The sequence below is a fragment of the Coregonus lavaretus genome, assembly GCF_964263955.1.
Source record: "Coregonus lavaretus genome assembly, chromosome: 17".
Classification (NCBI taxonomy): Eukaryota; Metazoa; Chordata; class Actinopteri; order Salmoniformes; family Salmonidae; genus Coregonus; species Coregonus lavaretus.
The window spans coordinates 16865375-16882415 of NC_140004.1; the positions used below are offsets into that span (position 1 = coordinate 16865375).

At 43.9% G+C, this 17041-nt stretch overlaps 1 pseudogene across 1 annotated transcript; it reads right to left on the reverse strand.

Moving 5' to 3' along the window:
- On the reverse strand, window positions 1-12022 carry LOC311144231 (adenosine receptor A2b-like; annotated as a pseudogene). Its single transcript, XR_014615569.1, has 3 exons — window positions 11843-12022; window positions 8929-9600; window positions 1-2134 (listed from the first exon to the last, which is right to left on the reverse strand). The product of XR_014615569.1 is annotated as an adenosine receptor A2b-like (transcript).
- Window positions 12023-17041: the final 5019 nt, after the last annotated feature.

Genomic DNA, 17041 nt, shown 5'->3' on the forward strand with positions numbered 1-17041 from the left:
TGGAAGAAACAAAATATTTAATAAAAGTAAAAATTGTCTTAGTCCAAAAACCACTGAAGTAAAGGAACAGAGTGGGCTAGTCGGCTCCGGAGGAAGGAGAGGCTGAGGCAGGCAGGCAGGCAGGCAGGCAGGCAGGCAGACCGACAGGCAGGAAGGCAGGCAGGTTGGGAGGTATGTCCGAAACTAAAGATAAAACAAACGACAGGTTAAGGAGAGTGGAGAGCCAGGCTGAAGACAAAGACAAAATAACTTTACTGGTGAGCCAAGTTACCACTCTGGTAAGAACAACGATCTGGCGCCGGTGGAGAGCCATGCCCCGGAATTAGTAGTGCAGGATGATTAGAGAATAGGATGCAGCTGCGTAGGCAGGAATCACTGGAAACAACCCGCAGCTGCACAGGAGAGGCAGATCCTGAGCCCGCCCCCTGATCCACTCCAGACACACCCACATAAAGGGGACAAACACACATACAGATACAACAGACACAGAGGGGACAAAACAAGGAGGAAGGGAAACAGAAAAGGGAGAGACAAGCTGCCCACATAACAGCAGTACCGTCCCCATATCACACGCTTGGAATATCCCTGCCATCCCCAAATACACAAGATTAATCCAATTACGTCAATGTTATTTCTTTAGGGCTCACCAGGTGGCAAAGAACAAAAGCCAATTGTGAGGATTCAGATCTAAGCGCCACAGACCAAGAGAATAAACATCATAAACAGAATCACATTGAACCATTCAAGTCACATTTCTGCAATAAATAACTAAAATGATTATTGCTTCAAGAATCTGAAAGGTCCAATTGAAATACAAAATAAATGGTACATATACAGTATGTTATGTATGGCTGCCTTTGTGTAGGTGCTCGGCTCCACTGCTAGAATCCCTGCTGATAGAATGCCTCCAAGCATGTGGCATTAGGCCATCTAGATAACATGAGATACATCCAAACTCTGATCCTCAGCTTGTGAGCCTGCCTGCCCAGTAATCTACCATTATTCTCTGAGCTGACTCCAGAAAAATAAGAGTATCTGGAGTAATTTCACACAAAGGCCAGGTGTTAAGGATCCTTTGTAGCTGTCTGATGCCAATTCTGTATCCATCAGGTCACCCCAGAAAGCTCGGTGAAGCAGGTTTTCTGTTTATAGAACAGTGATTTGACCTGGACAGGGTTGAGATCCTGCCTGTTCTTTACCTCTTCCACCTCCGGTCCTTTAGGAGACTGCTGCTGCTGGTCCCTATACTGCAGGGGATGACATAAGGGGTGTGTCTGTGTCTGTCTGAGAGGCTCTGGCAGAGGGGGGCTCACATTGTGATTGTGGAAACTAATAACGGAAAGAGGGTGGTTGTGAAATAGGCGCTGAGTTCAGAACGGCCCCTGCAGGTGTGACATGGCTATGACAGGGGTAGGAGTTCTCACAGCTACTGATGCTGTGCTCGGTGTGGTCGAAGCTGAGGCCATTGGCCTTAACCCTTACTGAGCCACCGAGGCTGTTGGGGGTGGAGGTGCGGGTGCTGCCGCCACTCTCAAACATCTCCCGGCGGTGGAGGCCAAAGAGGTGGTGGCGGATGATCCTCCTGAAGGTGTGGCGGAACTCCCGGATGCGGTATGCATAGATGAAAGGGTTGACCACCGAGTTGCCGTGGGAGAGGATGATGGCGACGTATATGATCCAGAGGGGTGGGCGGGCACACTGAGGGCAGAACAGGGTGAAGCAGTTGATGATGTGCAGCGGCAGCCAGCAGATGGCAAACAGGCCCACGATGATGGCCAGCGACTTGGCTGCCTGGACCTCCTTCTGCAGGGTGGAGTGGGACTTCCCCCCGTGGACAGCCTTCAATTCTATGAGCTTCAGCTGATGCCGAGCTGCCATGAAGATCCGCAGGTAGATGACCAGCATGAGCAGCAGAGGCATCAGCACACAGGCAAAGAAGTTAAAGTAGACCATGTAGTCCATGACCACCACCTCCTCAAACAGACACTCCATCAGGCCTGGGGGGCAGGTGCTGTTGGGGCGCTCAGTGGATTTATTCCAGCCCAACATTGGGGTCAGGCCGATGATGATGGACAGCACCCAGCAGACAGCAATGATCCCCTTGGCACGCTGGCCAGTCACCAGGCTATTGTACCTGTGGGAACAATAAAGATATGGACACTGTTAGTAAGACACACAATCTAACCCTAAGACCTAAGACACACGTTCAGTTATTTTTTTCTTCCCCCAATTTCGTGATATCCAATTGGTAGTTACAGTCTTGTCCCATCACTGCAACTCCCCTACGGACTCGGGGACTCAGAAGGTCGAGAGCCATGCGTCCTCCAAAACACGACAGCCAGCCGCACCAATGTGTCGGTGGAAACACTGTCCATCTGGCGACCAAAGTCAGGTTGCAGGCGCTCGGCCCACCACAAGGAGTCGCTAGAGTGCGATGGGACAAGGAAATCCCGGCGAGCGCTAACCCGTACGACGCTGTGCCAATTGTGCACCGCCTCATGGGTCTCCCGGTCATGGCCGGCTGTAACACTCGGGAGGCACACATGCTCTGTTGGATTGGGGAGCACGAGTTGTCTCTCTGGAGGGTTAGAGTCCCCCAGAGGTTAAGGGATAGTGAGTTAAAAATAAACATAATAGGCATATCATTCTCACACACTTTTTTTTAATGGGAAAACGTCTCTTTTAAGTAATAAAATAGATACTTAAAAACAAAATGTTAGTATTTGGAAGGGACGTCTATTTCGAGTGTGTCTGTTGGTCAGTGTGGGAGAGCAGCTAAGCTATTTGGCCTATTTCTGTCACATTCTCAAGATGTTAAAGTTCAAAGGTTAGCTGTGAGGGATGCAGGAACACAGACATGCACAAAAGCCCTAAACTCAGAACAACAAACTATCTTGGATGCAATAAGTCTGCACACACTATCCAGAAAGTGTATAAGTAATGACTGATTATTAATTAATTTTAAGGCATAATGTAATTTATATTTGTCTATATAGGAAAATAAATGAGTGGTCTAAACAGCTAATGTTTTTTGACGTGTATAGTTCTGAAGGGGGGTCATGGTCTGTATAAACTCATAGTCAAAGGAGATTCCACTTAACTGGTCCTGGGTGAGCTTGCCTCCTGGGAAGGAGGCTATATATCTGGATCCACTGAGGAAATCAAAAAAGCTAATCTAGCCATTTGGGCTAAAGATTTAAAGTTAATTCAAAAATAGCACGGTCTTCTGCTGCTCTATTCTGAAAATACCTCACACAGGTTTTAGATTTACTTTAGAATTTTTTTTGCAATTGCTACTGGCATTAAAACTACACAATGTACAGTGAGGGAAAAAAGTATTTGATCCCCTGCTGATTTTGTACGTTTGCCCACTGACAAAGAAATGATCAGTCTATAATTTTAATGGTAGGTTTATTTGAACAGTGAGAGACAGAATAACAACAACAAAAATCCAGAAAAACGCATGTCAAAAATGTTATGAATTGATTTGCATTTTAATGAGGGAAATACAGTGAGGGAAAAAAGTATTTGATCCCCTGCTGATTTTGTACGTTTGCCCACTGACAAAGACATGATCAGTCTATCATTTTAATGGTAGGTTTATTTGAACAGTGAGAGACAGAATAACAACAACAAAATCCAGAAAAACACATGTCAAAAATGTTATAAATTGATTTGCATTTTAATGAGGGAAATACGTATTTGACCCCTCTGCAAAACATGACTTAGTACTTGGTGGCAAAACCCTTGTTGGCAATCACAGAGGTCAGACGTTTCTTGTAGTTGGCCACCAGGTTTGCTCACATCTCAGGAGGGATTTTGTTCCACTCCTCTTTGCAGATCTTCTCCAAGTCATTAAGGTTTCGAGGCTGACGTTTGGCAACTCGAACCTTCAGCTCCCTCCACAGATTTTCTATGGGATTAAGGTCTGGAGACTGGCTAGGCCACTCCAGGACCTTAATGTGCTTCTTCTTGAGCCACTCCTTTGTTGCCTTGGCCATGTGTTTTGGGTCATTGTCATGCTGGAATACCCATCCACGACCATTTTCAATGCCATGGCTGAGGGAAGGAGGTTCTCACCCAAGATTTGATGGTACATGGCCCCGTCCATCGTCCCTTTGATGCGGTGAAGTTGTCCTGTCCCCTTAGCAGAAAAACACCCCCAAAGCATAATGTTTCCACCTCCATGTTTGACGGTGGGGATGGTGTTCTTGGGGTCATAGGCAGCATTCCTCCTCCTCCAAACACGGCGAGTTGAGTTGATGCCAAATATTTCGATTTTGGTCTCATCTGACCACAACACTTTCACCCAGTTCTCCTCTGAATCATTCAGATGTTCATTGGCAAACTTCAGACGGCCCTGTTTATGTGCTTTCTTGAGCAGGGGGACCTTGCGGGTGCTGCAAGATTTCAGTCCTTCACGGCGTAGTGTGTTACCAATTGTTTTCTTGGTGACTATGGTCCCAGCTGCCTTGAGATCATTGACAAGATCCTCCCGTGTAGTTCTGGGCTGATTCCTCACCGTTCTCATGATCATTGCAACTCCACGAGGTGAGATCTTGCATGGAGCCCCAGGCCGAGGGAGATTAACAGTTATTTTGTGTTTCTTCCATTTGCGAATAATCGCACCAACTGTTGTCACCTTCTCACCAAGCTGCTTGGCGATGGTCTTGTAGCCCATTCCAGCCTTGTGTAGGTCTACAATCTTGTCCCTGATATCCCTGGAGAGCTCTCTGGTCTTGGCGGAGAGTTTGGAATCTGATTGATTGATTGCTTCTGTGGACAGGTGTCTTTTATACAGGTAACAAGCTGAGATTAGGAGCACTCCCTTTAAGAGTGTGCTCCTAATCTCAGCTCGTTACCTGTATAAAAGACACCTGGGAGCCAGAAATCTTTCTGATTGAGAGGGGGTCAAATACTTATTTCCCTCAATAAAATGCAAATATATTTATAACATTTTTGAAATGCGTTTTTCTGCATTTTTTTGTTGTTATTCTGTCTCTCACTGTTCAAATAAACCTGACATTAAAATTATATTTATCTTATCATTTCTTTGTCAGTGGGCAAATGTACAAAATCAGCAGGGGATCAAATACTTTTTTCCCTCACTGTATGCACAAAATGCTTATTTCTCTCAAATGTTGTGCACAAATTTGTTTACATCCCTGTTAGTGAGCATTTCTCCTTTGCCAAGATAATCCATCCACCTGACAGGTGTGGCATATCAAGAAGCTGATTAAACAGCATGATCATTACACAGGTGCACCTTGTGCTGGGGACAATAATAGCCCACTAAAATGTGCAGTTGTCACACAACACAATGCCACAGATGTCTAAAGTTTTGAAGGAGTGTGCAGTTGACATGCTGACTGCAGGAATGTCCACCAGAGCTGTTGCCAGATAATTTTATGTTCATTTCTCTACCATAAGCCACCTCCAACATCGTTTTAGAGAATTTGGCAGTATGTCCAACCTGCCTCACAACCGCAGACCACGTGTATGGCGTTGTGTGGGTGAGCAGTTTGCTGATGTCAACGTTGTGAAAATAGTTTCTTATGGTGGCGGTTGGGTTATGGTATGGGTAGGCATAAGCTACAGACAACGAACACAATTGCATTTTATCTATGACAATTTGAATGCACAGACAGATGCCCATTGTTGTGCCATTCATCCGCCGCCATCACCTCATGTTTCAGCATGATAATGCACGGCCCCATGTTGCAAGGATCTGTACACAATTCCTGGAAGCTGAAAATGTCCCAGTTCTTCCATGGCCTGCATACTCACCAGACATGTCACCCCTTGAGTATGTTTGGGATGCTCTGGGTCGACATGTAAGACAGCATGTTCCAGTTCCCACCAACATCCAGCAACTTCGCACAGCCATTGAAGAGGAGTAGGACAACAGCCTGATCGACTCTATGTGAAAAGCTGCATGAGGCAAATGGTGGTCACACCAGATACTGAGTGGTTTTCTGATCCACACCCCTACTTAAAAAAAAATAACAGATACATATCTGTATTCCCAGCCATTTGACTCCCAGCCAGTGTGCTCCTAATCTCAGCTCGTTACCTGTATAAAAGACACCTGGGAGCCAGAAATCTTTCTGATTGAGAGGGGGTCAAATACTTACAGTGAGGGAAAAAAGTATTTGATCCCCTGCTGATTTTGTACGTTTGCCCACTGACAAAGAAATGATCAGTCTATAATTTTAATGGTAGGTTTATTTGAACAGTGAGAGGCAGAATAACAACAACAAAATCCAGAAAAACGCATGTCAAAAATGTTATAAATTGATTTGCATTTTAATGAGGGAAATAAGTATTTGACCCCCTCTCAATCAGAAAGATTTCTGGCTCCCAGGTGTCTTTTATACAGGTAATGAGCTGAGATTAGGAGCACACTCTTAAAGGGAGTGCTCCTAATCTCAGCTTGTTACCTGTATAAAAGACACCTGTCCACAGAAGCAATCAATCAATCAGATTCCAAACTCTCCACCATGGCCAAGACCAAAGAGCTCTCCAAGGATGTCAGGGACAAGATTGTAGACCTACACAAGGCTGGAATGGGCTACAAGACCATCGCCAAGCAGTTTGGTGAGAAGGTGACAACAGTTGGTGCGATTATTCGCAAATGGAAGAAACACAAAATAACTGTCAATCTCCCTCGGCCTGGGGCTCCATGCAAGATCTCACCTCGTGGAGTTGCAATGATCATGAGAACGGTGAGGAATCAGCCCAGAACTACACGGGAGGATCTTGTCAATGATCTCAAGGCAGCTGGGACCATAGTCACCAAGAAAACAATTGGTAACACACTACGCCGTGAAGGACTGAAATCCTGCAGCGCCTGCAAGGTCCCCCTGCTCAAGAAAGCACATATACAGGGCCGTCTGAAGTTTGCCAATGAACATCTGAATGATTCAGAGGAGAACTCGGTGAAAGTGTTGTGGTCAGATGAGACCAAAATGGAGCTCTTTGGCATCAACTCAACTTGCCGTGTTTGGAGGAGGAGGAATGCTGCCTATGACCCCAAGAACACCATCCCCACCGTCAAACATGGAGGTGGAAACATTATGCTTTAGGGGTGTTTTTCTGCTAAGGGGACAGGACAACTTCACCGCATCAAAGGGACGATGGACAGGGCCATGTACCGTCAAATCTTGGGTGAGAACCTCCTTCCCTCAGCCAGGGCATTGAAAATGGGTCGTGGATGGGTATTCCAGCATCAGTTCTAGGCCCTCTCCTTTTCTCCCTATACACCAAGTCACTTGGCTCTGTCATATCCTCACATGGCCTCTCCTATCATTGCTACGCTGACGATACACAACTAATCTTCTCCTTTCCCCCTTCTGATAACCAGGTGGCGAATCGCATCTCTGCATGTCTGGCCGACATATCAGTATGGATGACGGATCACCACCTCAAGCTGAACCCTGGCAAGACGGAGCTGCTCTTCCTCCCGGGGAAGGACTGCCCGTTCCATGATCTCGCCATCACGGTTGACAACTCCGTTGTGTCCTCCTCCCAGAGTGCGAAGAGCCTTGGCGTGACCCTGGACAACACCCTGTCGTTCTCCGCTAACATCAAGGCGGTGACCCGATCCTGCAGGTTCATGCTCTACAACATTCGGAGAGTACGACCCTGCCTTACACAGGAAGCGGCACAGGTCCTAATCCAGGCACTTGTCATCTCCCGTCTGGATTATTGCAACTCGCTGTTGGCTGGGCTCCCTGCCTGTGCCATTAAACCCCTACAACTCATCCAGAATGCCGCAGCCCGTCTGGTGTTCAACCTTCCCAAGTTCTCTCACGTCACCCCCCTCCTCCGCACACTCCACTGGCTTCCAGTTGAAGCTCGCATCCGTTACAAGACCATGGTGCTTGCCTATGGAGCAGTGAGGGGAACGGCACCTCCGTACCTTCAGGCTCTGATCAGTCCCTACACCCAGGCGAGGGCATTGCGTTCATCCACCTCTGGCCTGCTGGCTCCCCTTCCTCTGCGGAAGCATAGTTCCCGCTCAGCCCAGTCAAAGCTGTTCGCTGCTCTGGCACCCCAATGGTGGAACAAGCTCCCTCACGACGCCAGGACAGCGGAGTCACTCACCACCTTCCGGAGACATTTGAAACCCCACCTCTTTAAGGAACACCTGGGATAGGATAAAGTAATCCTTCTACCCCTCCCCCCCCCCCCCCCCCAAAAAAAAAAAGTATAATTGTAAAGTGGTTATCCCACTGGCTATAGGGTGAATGCACCAATTTGTAGTTGCTCTGGATAAGAGCGTCTGCTAAATGATGTAAATGTGCCCTTGAGCAAGGCACTTAACCCTAATTGCTCCTGTAAGTCGCTCTGGATAAGAGTGTCTGCTAAATGACTAAAATGTAAATGTAAATGACAATGACCCAAAACACACGGCCAAGGCAACAAAGGAGTGGCTCAAGAAGAAGCACATTAAGGTCCTGGAGTGGCCTAGCCAGTCTCCAGACCTTAATCCAATAGAAAATCTGTGGAGGTAGCTGAAGGTTCGAGTTGCCAAACGTCAGCCTCGAAACCTTAATGACTTGGAGAAGATCTGCAAAGAGGAGTGGAACAAAATCCCTCCTGAGATGTGTGCAAACCTGGTGGCCAACTACAAGAAACGTCTGACCTCTGTGATTGCCAACAAGGGTTTTGCCACCAAGTACTAAGTCATGTTTTGCAGAGGGGTCAAATACTTATTTCCCTCATTAAAATGCAAATCAATTTATAACATTTTTGACATGCGTTTTTCTGGATTTTGTTGTTGTTATTCTGTCTCTCACTGTTCAAATAAACCTACCATTAAAATGATAGACTGATCATGTCTTTGTCAGTGGGCAAACGTACAAAATCAGCAGGGGATCAAATACTTTTTTCCCTCACTATATGTTAATACAATGTTGAACTGACCTGAGAGGCATCTTGATAGCGATGTAGCGGTCTATGGCGATGGCCAGCAGGCTGAAGATGGAGCTCTGGGTGAGCACCAGCACAAAGCAAGCAATGAAGAGGCATCCATAGAAGTTGGAGCAGAAGCCTGTGCTGATAACGATGGCGAAGGGGATACCCAGCACTCCCACAGCAATGTCTGCCACCGCCAGGGACACCACAAAGAAGTTGGTGATGCTCTGCAGGTTGCTGTTAAGGCAGACGGCCCAGCAGACTAGCACATTGCCCAGCACGGACAGTATGGCTATCAGCAGTTCCAGCACAATGTAGATGACAGAGGCAGCATCGTTCAGCATGGTGAGCGGAGCAGCGATGTCACTGAAGAGGAGGGAGGACCAGTCTCCTCAAAGTCCATAGCTGCAGACTGGCAGCGGTGACTGCACCCTGTAGGGCTTAACTCGCTACCTGGGACTATGGCTGAGCTCTCCAAACACAGAGACCACTTCACCTTAAAGCCTCTTAGAAGTCCCACAGTTGGTGGTCAGAGAAGCAGTCCAACCTTTCTGTTATCGTATCTGCTGTCCTGTCTGGTGCTCTCCTCTCAAGTTCCTCCCCTCACTGTTGCATGATTCAGCATGAAACTCCAATGGGGCTGAGACTGAGCCAGGAAGCGGTCACATGAGCGTCATACTGCTGCAGATAAAGGGAAGAAAGAGTGAAATAAAGTGGAAGTGCTAAAGGACGTAATAGGAAATGACTGCATAAAATACCAGTGAATATTACAATGATCCTTTCCATCAAATATTAACCACGTTTGAAGTCAAACAATAAATGACAGTGTTTTATCTGACATGATACACTGGAATGTCCAATGTAGCAAGTAAAATACACTGTAAAGTAACAATTTCATTGTTTACTTTACATTACTGTACTCTATTCCCCATACAACTGGTGGTCATCATCATTCATACTCGATCCGAAACCAACATCAAGATCTGCAATAGTCACCACACTACAGTACCTGGGCAACTGCAGTGATCATGTTAACACATGATAACTGACTTCCCACCAATCCTCCTTAACCCCATTAACAACAGTCACTGAACTGTAAACCAGGGGTCAGCGGAAATATAACCAGTGTCAGAATGACACAATGGTGTTATGGAGCTACTATCCCAGTGAGTTAAATGTCAGCTGTCCCAGAACATTCCCAAGGAATGTTCTATATGTCCCCAGGAGATTGCCAAACCCCTGCCTGATAAGGGGAGAGGAGTCTTGAGGACGTCCAGAGACATATTCACTAAATGAGGTTATAAGAACACCAAATTAATAATTCCGATTTTGTTAGATGGGTGTCGTCATGCTCAAGAAAAAAAACTAAAAACAATTCAAGTAGTGCAGTATGTGATTTGAGAATACAGCAAGCATAATCTACACTTGACAATTGTTTTAAATTAGGTCTAATTTGTCAATCAACTGAGGTCACTGCGTAACACTGAATTTCCCTGGAATTGTATGTGAGAGTGAAGAGGTTTCCAAGCTCCTTCCATACAGAACTCTCATCATGTTTATGGAGGAGAATTCCCATGGTGAAGCCAATAATGTTTTCAGGAGATAGCAGCTGTGCTGGAACTGAAAGGCCTTTGCTCTCAGAAACATTTCCATTTTGGTGGGACAGAGGTTTTTTTCAGACCGATCTCAGTCACTGTGTAAGTTTCCACACTGTTTTAACTTTATCACACACATACAGTATAAGGTGCAAAAAGAGGCTGTTGCAAATTGTGTCAGTCTTTGACCCCATGTAACCCAACAGTGACAGATCTAATAGTCATAGCCTAGTACTCTGTATGAAAACCTCTTTGACAATGCAAAAAGCCTAATATGGCTACATTTCTATAATGCAGGTGAGAAAATAAGAGGCATAATTATGTTCACCATCACACAGACCTAGTCACAAGTGAAGGTGCAAAGTGGTACCTTTTAATATGGAGGTTACAACTGGATTAGAAGTGATATCTCAATGTGAACGGCATGTGTGACCCTGTCCCAGTCACCTTACAGCAGCTAGGTAATAACAGTGTATTTCAGTTGTCCTCTTTGATAGCACTTGAGGGGTATGAATTGTCCAATAGTCAATCATGTTAAATGCATTCATATTCCATCCTGAAATGTTTCTCAACAGCTGTAGCCAACAAGAGTTCTGACAGTATTCTGCTCAACAGTGGGTCCTGGTGGTTGGATGTAAACCAAGGTGGTGTATTTGGAGTGCTTTGATATCTCAGATGAAAGGTATTGTATGTTTCAGTTTGACACAAATGTAAAGGTATTAAAATAATGTCCATGAAGACAAACCAACTGAACATACAGTGCCTTAACATGTGCACATAAACAGCTTAATGTATAACTGTTTGCCCAGGAAACCAGAGAACAAGAAATCTGACTTCCACTTTATTAGATTACCTGGAGAGGTAAAATCATCGTGGTAAAACCTGCTACATCCTGTTCACATGAGGAAACCTATACCTGGCACACCCATCAACATTATCCTTACCAGAAAGTGACAGTATTATTCCCTAGCTCTCTCGCCTGCCTCCTGAAACTCCCTATCAAAAGAGGGAGTACACCAGAACATACAAGGGAATCTGTGTAAACATAATATCTAGAAATCCATAAAGTAATTCCAAAAACTCCCCAAAATGTACTGTGCAAAATTCTCTCTCAAAAAAAGCTTTGCATAGGCTACTGTTTCCGTATACCTGGCTGAAAATCATTTTGATTGCACCAGGATCAATAACTGTTGTATAAACTTACATTGTCTGAAAACAAAATATTTAATTAGGCTATTCATTAAATGGATTTAAATGAAAGACTCTAAATGCAAATACAAACCCTTGGACTTCTATCTAATGCTATTTTCAATTTCTAAAAAACATACCTTTTTCAATGTCCCTCGACGTGTCTTATTCCAAATTAATTACAACCTAACAGAAATAGTTTGCACCATGTCAATAAACATCGCTCGAATAAAATATATTATAGGCCTAGGTTATAAATCGTGTCAGATTGAACGCGCGTTGTAAAGGATCATAGCTGGGGAACGTAATTTGATAGGCAATTTGTGCGCTCCCACTGTTTGACTACTGATGGTAAAGCCGATTCTCCTCGGTTCAATATCGCACAGGCGGACCAGATTGACACGTGACCACAGCAGCACAACATAGGATAGTGATGCTCGAGTAGACTCAACCCGTACGGGCGGGTTTAGGGTCATGATCAATTGTGTGGATGAAGGTTGAAGAGAAAACGATGCATTTATTTTTATTTTTATAAATGTAGCCTATAATTCTTGTGCAATTCATATCTATAGGCTACATTGAGGCTTTTTTTCCCATAATTTTTTCTTTCATAATGTGACATTAGTGCTAAAGCATAAACGTTAGGGCCTAACTGTTATTAGCGACAAATACATGTCAATAGCCAAATGCTTTTGGGAATTTGGGCAGAAAAAGTTTACATCAATCAACTGAGGCAAAAAGGTCACTCTGAGTTTAATTCAATAAGATTATATATTTTTTCGTTCACAAATGCATGTGTAAGGTGTCCATTTAGGCTATTATTTGAGATTTTCTGTTTCAGAAAAACATTAGGCTACTGTTCAATAGGCCAAAATAGCCTATTCAATAAATATATGATGAAACGTTGAAGAAAAACATAATTGTTAAATAAATGTTTATGAAAAAAGGGAATTGTACAGCTCATGTTCTAAATTTGCAGGTTAAAGGCGCATCATGCTGCATTTACAGTGATATGACCTCTGCAGAAGTCAGTGTATTCATACTTCTTGCGCTAAGCGCAGAGCTGTTGTGAAGGAAGATGTCAACGAAGTGAGTTTGTGTTTACATAGGACCAGCTGCTCCCAACTACCGTCAACCAATCATGTCAATGCAGAGCTATAAGGTGCCCTCAGCATTGTAACAAAACTTGGTGGTTACAACATTTGGGAGGCGAATGTCAATTCGGTATGGAGCTCAATTTGGCCTCTGCGTCCCTCCAGAGGCTCCGCAATTGGTCACGACCTCCATACAGATCAAGCATAAATTGGCTTTTAGGGTAGGGTGCAGGCCTTACATTTACATTTTAGTCATTTAGCAGACGCTCTTATCCAGAGCGACTTACAGTTAGTGAGTGCATACATTTTTCATACTGGCACCCTGTGGGAATCGAACCAACAACCCTGGCGTTGCAAGCGCCGTGCTCTACCAACTGAGCTACATACTTTTGAATCTTGAGTACAGACCGACGTCCCCTGTATACAAACCTTACATATAGGAATTCAAGTTGTAAAATAGTGAACTACTCATTTAATGTAGTGGTAGATGCTATGAAAGGGATGTTTAAAAAAACATAATAGTACCATGGAATGTTGTTGTTCGTTGTACTACGATTGTACATTTTTGTAAGGGCTGTCCTTCACATCCGAGTGCTAATGCTGGCTCTTTGCGTCTCTTGACCATGTCGCGCGGACCAGGCACAAAGCTCAAGGCGCGCTCTCTACTTCCCTCCGGTAGTTATTTAGCAAGCCTGATAACACATCACTCCCGACAGACACAAGCAAAAACTCTAAAATAAATGTAGAAGCCTATACAACTAAACACTAGCGATCTGACCTGCTGTATTGCATGGAAACAGCAGGCTACTAACAACAGCAGCTACATAGTCTAGCCCACTATGGCCCTGTCCCTCTGGCCAGGGTAAACAAAGCGATAATGTTGTGTCTTGTATATAGTATAGGCCATTTGTTTGGGAGAATGTGAATGGGATCAAATTTGGTTTATATATAGACACTAACTATTTAACTTAAAACAGTGTGTTTCATTTAATTATACACAAGAGAAGAAGAGGTTGCCCAGCATAAATTCATGTGCCTTCACTTCATCACATATAGTCTGGCGGTTGCAGATGGGTTAAAGACAATTTATGCTTGATCCGAAATGTGCTTGGAGACTCCATATCAAAGTAAATGCTGTATGGCCACTGCAGAATTCGGATTTACCATGCATTGCATTTGATTAGCAACTGGGGGTGTGTGCAGCTGACCCACACATCCCTAAAAAAACGTTTTGGCTGATTTGTTGTTCAGAATAAAACACATGGAAGGGAGAGCGTTGTGATTTAGCTTTTCATTACATTTACATTTTAGTCATTTAGCAGATGCTCTTATCCAGAGCGACTTACAGTTAGTGAGTGCATACATTTTTTAAATTTATTTTTTCACGCCAGGGTTGTGGGTTCGTGGGAAACTCTGCTATACCAACTGAGCTACAGTGGGGGGAAAAAGTATTTAGTCAGCCACCAATTGTGCAAGTTCTCCCACTTAAAAAGACGAGAGAGGCCTGTAATTTTCATCATAGGTACACGTCAACTATGACAGACAAATTGAGAATTTTTTTCCAGAAAATCACATTGTAGGATTTTTAATTTATTTATTTGCAAATTATGGTGGAAAATAAGTATTTGGTCAATAACAAAAGTTTCTCAATACTTTGTTATATACCCTTTGTTGGCAATGACACAGGTCAAACGTTTTCTGTAAGTCTTCACAAGGTTTTCACACACTGTTGCTGGTATTTTGGCCCATTCCTCCATGCAGATCTCCTCTAGAGCAGTGATGTTTTGGGGCTGTCGCTGGGCAACACGGACTTTCAACTCCCTCCAAAGATTTTCTATGGGGTTGAGATCTGGAGACTGGCTAGACCACTCCAGGACCTTGAAATGCTTCTTACGAAGCCACTCCTTCGTTGCCCGGGTGGTGTGTTTGGGATCATTGTCATGCTGAAAGACCCAGCCACGTTTCATCTTCAATGCCCTTGCTGATGGAAGGAGGTTGTCACTCAAAATCTCACGATACATGGCCCCATTCATTCTTTCCTTTACACGGATCAGTCGTCCTGGTCCCTTTGCAGAAAAACAGCCCCAAAGCATGATGTTTCCACCCCCATGCTTCACAGTAGGTATGGTGTTCTTTGGATGCAACTCAGCATTCTTTGTCCTCCAAACACGACGAGTTGAGTTTTTACCAAAAAGTTACATTTTGGTTTCATCTGACCATATGACATTCTCCCAATCCTCTTCTGGATCATCCAAATGCACTCTAGCAAACTTCAGACGGGCCTGGACATGTACTGGCTTAAGCAGGGGTACACGTCTGGCACTGCAGGATTTGAGTCCCTGGCGGCGTAGTGTGTTACTGATGGTAGGCTTTGTTACTTTGGTCCCAGCTCTCTGCAGGTCATTCACTAGGTCCCCCCGTGTGGTTCTGGGATTTTTGCTCACCGTTCTTGTGATCATTTTGACCCCACGGGGTGAGATCTTGCGTGGAGCCCCAGATCGAGGGAGATTATCAGTGGTCTTGTATGTCTTCCATTTCCTAATAATTGCTCCCACAGTTGATTTCTTCAAACCAAGCTGCTTACCTATTGCAGATTCAGTCTTCCCAGCCTGGTGCAGGTCTACAATTTTGTTTCTGGTGTCCTTTGACAGCTCTTTGGTCTTGGCCATAGTGGAGTTTGGAGTGTGACTGTTTGAGGTTGTGGACAGGTGTCTTTTAAACTGATAACAAGTTCAAACAGGTGCCATTAATACAGGTAACGAGTGGAGGACAGAGGAGCCTCTTAAAGAAGAAGTTACAGGTCTGTGAGAGCCAGAAATCTTGCTTGTTTGTAGGTGACCAAATACTTATTTTCCACCATAATTTGCAAATAAATTCATTAAAAATCCTACAATGTGATTTTCTGGATTTTTTTCTTCTCAATTTGTCTGTCATAGTTGACGTGTACCTATGATGAAAATTACAGGCCTCTGTCATCTTTTTAAGTGGGAGAACTTGCACAATTGGTGGCCGACTAAATACTTTTTTCCCCCCACTGTACACGGGACTTTCATCTGGTATACACAGTAAAACCTATCTTCCCCTCTGGTAATACTTGCCATGTTAGTAATAGACTTTACAGGCTATGGACTTCATCTTTGACATTTGAACAGATATTATCCCAAGGCTTGGGAATGAGATCACCGGCTAAAGTACACATTCGATTGTGCATATTGGAAATATTCAGGTCTTGAAGTCAGAATATTTTTTAATCTCCAGATTATCCTCTTGATTTAGGTTGTATTGTGTGAAAACCTTATTAAAATAATCCACCATTACTGAGGGGTTAATTTAGAGTTTATATCAGTCTTTACAAGCACATTTTAATTTATTTGTTGCTCCACGGTTGCCAAACTGTTCTTAGAGAAACAATGTATTCAGGTGAATCTGGGTCTTATCTCATCATTCCACTGAATAAAAACTATACTGAACAAAAAAAGACAAATACTCCTGAGCAGCATGCCAATTGCATCCTCCCTCAAAACTTGAGACATCTGTGGCATTGTGTTGTGTGACAAAACGGCAAATTTTAGAGTGGCCTTTATTGTCCCCAGCCAAAGGTGCACCTGTGTAATGATCATGCTGTTTAATCAGCTTCCTGATATGCCACACCTGTCAGGTCTATGGATTATCTTGGCACAGTAGATATGCTCACTAACAGGGATGTAAACAAATTTGTCCACAAAATTTGAGAGAAATAAGCTTTTTGTGTTAAGGAAATTTTCTGGGATCTTTTATTTCAGCTCAGGAAAAATGTGACCAACACTTTACATGATGCATTTATATATATTTTTCAGTATATATCGTTCATTATCAGAACAAAGGCTGCTGCTGTATTACAAATCCCACAGGCCAGCTGACTGAATTAAACACTATATTCATCAACAATTTACATCACAATCTAATTTGATATAACCGTGATCTAAATCATCCCAGTAGTTTAATCTGCCCTAGCCCTACAGAGAAGAGTTCATATTAGTGTTGCCTGTTTCACAAGGGAGGAATGCAGCTTTTTGTTTATCAGTGCCTTCAGACCAGTAATCTGATAATACATACAGTGCTACAATTAAATCATAGCCTCTTACTCTATAAAAGGGGGATATGACAGTTTGCCTTCACAAAACATTAACACATTCCTGTTGCAATGATTCTTTAATATTACTGTCTGCAAAACAAAAACAATATAAATACAGATAAGCCTTTAAA